Source organism: Alligator sinensis, unplaced genomic scaffold (assembly GCF_000455745.1).
Source record: "Alligator sinensis unplaced genomic scaffold, ASM45574v1 scaffold1223_1, whole genome shotgun sequence".
In the NCBI taxonomy this organism is placed as follows: Eukaryota; Metazoa; Chordata; order Crocodylia; family Alligatoridae; genus Alligator; species Alligator sinensis.
Genome location: NW_005842062.1, coordinates 591415 through 594406, shown reverse-complemented (window position 1 = coordinate 594406; position 2992 = coordinate 591415).

Here is a 2992-nt window from a genome sequence, read left to right as displayed (position 1 = left end):
GGCGGCGTAGTGAGCATGTCCCCAGCTCTGCACATGAGCACTGGGGCCGCCGAGCCCCCCCGCCGCCCTGGGGAGGGGGCCACAGCCCGGCCCTGGCACCCTGCGCCTCTCCTCGGGGCAGCGGGGAGCCGGGGGCGGCCGCGCAGGACGGGGGGTGACACACACCACGGACCGCAGGCGGGGGCAATGGATGGGCAGCCGCAGGTGGGGGCTGGGCTGTCGTCGAGACAAGTGGACGAGGAAGGGACAGATGATACTATTCAAAGAGGAGCAAGTGGGACGGGCCGGCACAATGTAGCCTGTGTTGTTGGGTTGCACTACGAATATGGGGAGGTATAGTATAAATACGTGATAGGCGCACGGTAACATACCAGTGTGTTTTGCATTATTGCAATTCCTAATATACAATTGTATATACACACACACATGCACAGCTGACTCTATTTGTGTATATGCATACACAAATACGCACACGTGTACAAACATTTACAAATATGTGTGTATATACACACACACGTATACACACACATACATGCATGTACATATATACACACACATATGTGTATATATATGTACACATTAATACATGTATATACATATGCATGTGAATATATACACACATGTATACATACATCCACGCACACGCACGTACCGATACCTACACACATACACACAGATATATACATATACATACACATAGAGAGAGACACACGCATTTGTGTCCATTCATTTGTGTTTGTATGTGGATTTGCCTAGCTATATGCACACAAATGGAGTTATTTGTGTGTATGTATATAATTGCATATTAGGGATTTAAATAAAACAACATACATAATCATACACATTATATACATATAATTGCATGCATAATTACTTTATCATATCTAAATATGTACAGAAATGAATGTATTTGCATGCATATATATATTCACAAATGGATTTGTGTGTATATAATTGTTACATTAGGAATCTTAATCATACAACATAAGTTATATAGGTAATTACACACATGGCATACATATAGTTACATAATTATAATACACACACAAATGGATGTATTTGTGCATGTATATGCATACATGGATTTATTGTTGTGTGTATGTATATAATTGTATGTTAGGAATTTTAACAATACAACATATAAACATATTACATGTTATTACATGCTAACATAATTATTGTGTATCCATACACAATGGATTTATCTCTCTGTGTGTATATATACACATACAAATTAATTTGTGTTTTTTATGTACATACAATTAATAATACAGTATATTATTTTATTACATACATACATACATATAACATATACAGGTAATAACATATACATACATTTTAGTAAATTATTTAAAATATTTTTTGTTTTCTATTAAGGGGAAGTAATTCTTGACCTACAAGACATGCATTTACTGCCACCCTAAACTCACATTCTTCTTGTGTAGTCTAGGCTTTCCCCCTTCACTTTCAGTGTATTTTGAAATTGTGAGCCCATCAGTGCTGGTTTGTACAGTCCCTAGTACACATGAATTCAATATTACATGGGCTTTTGTGCAGATAAAAATAACAATTATTTCTTGGTTTGGCAGTGGTTGAAGGAACCAAACAAATTGTTTTCTATTTTGAAGATAACTATAATTCTGAACCGATTGTAGATATTTTTCTGTAAACATATACTTTCCCTAATATTTACTTAAAATTGTTGTAAAGCCAAGCAAATAGAAGGAGACCTCATTTCTAAAAATCTAAGGTCCAAGTTTCTGTAAAAATATAGGCTTGAAAAGAATGAAAGTAAACCCCATATAAGTGCATACATGTTTCCATGATGGCATGTGAGCCCAGTTCTTGAAAAGCAACTTTACTCATTTATATAATCTCAGTTCAGAAGATGCCATGCTCCCAGTAGCATCCTAGTTGGTGGGTATGTGCTAATAGGCAAGTTCTGCAATGTCATATATCCTTAAATATTCCATCATATGAACCAGGACCACTAATGGGAAGGTAGGCATATTATAAGTGCTATTGCCCATCTTTCACAAGCCATGCACAGTCAGAAACAGGAGCATACCCTGAGGATTGTTCCATACCCCATAGTATTTAATCCCATATATCTAATACTAAGAACATTTTCTGATATCTGCCCTATGCCTTTCAGAATATACAGCCACGGACTTCATTGCAAGATGACCAAGAAGAACATTTTGATGAAAGGAAGTCTATGTTGTTGTGCTCCCTCACCAGAACAGCAAAAAATCTAGTGTCATGCCCAATGCTCTTTAATATCCTTCCCTTGGGGTATCTACAGTGCAGTTATCTGCAGCATGTACACAGTAACAGCAGCACTCGGGCATTAAATCATTAGTAGAAGTAGGTACAGCAGGAACAGGCTCCCCATTCCTGCATTCTGGTTTCCCACAGTCACGTAACTGGTTTCTTTTAGCTCTCTGCTATAGTGTAAAAATATGACATTGCTATCCTTGGGCTTGCCCCAAATCCACTAGAATGGGGCTGCTCCTGCAGCGGTATTTGCCTAAGGACTGGGTGGGCAGTAAGCAAATGCTTAAACCAATGAAATATAGAAAGGAATTAATCCCACCCTACTATACTGTCCCAGCTGCCTGCAATGGGTTTGTTCGGGATTGAGAGAGTGGTCGGGGTAAAAAGGTAAGAAAAGTTTATTGATCTAACAAACACATAATTACGCAAAGCTTAACAACGCAACAAAGACAGTAAATCTCTGAGTCAGCAATTTATCAGTCCCCTTTTATTCCTTGTATGGGACAAGCCTCTCGAAATTCAGTGAAGTCAGATGTCCCCAATCTACACTGTCCAAAGGGGTACCGGGAAGGACTCTGGTAATTAGTCTTAGGGCTTCTCAGGACCCACCACCCCGCTGATTTCCAGGTCTGCGGCTTTTCTTTCACAATGATAGCTTCTTTTACCACGCTGCTTTCTTTCAGCTGATTTCTGGGTGCGCCAGCAAATTTATAGA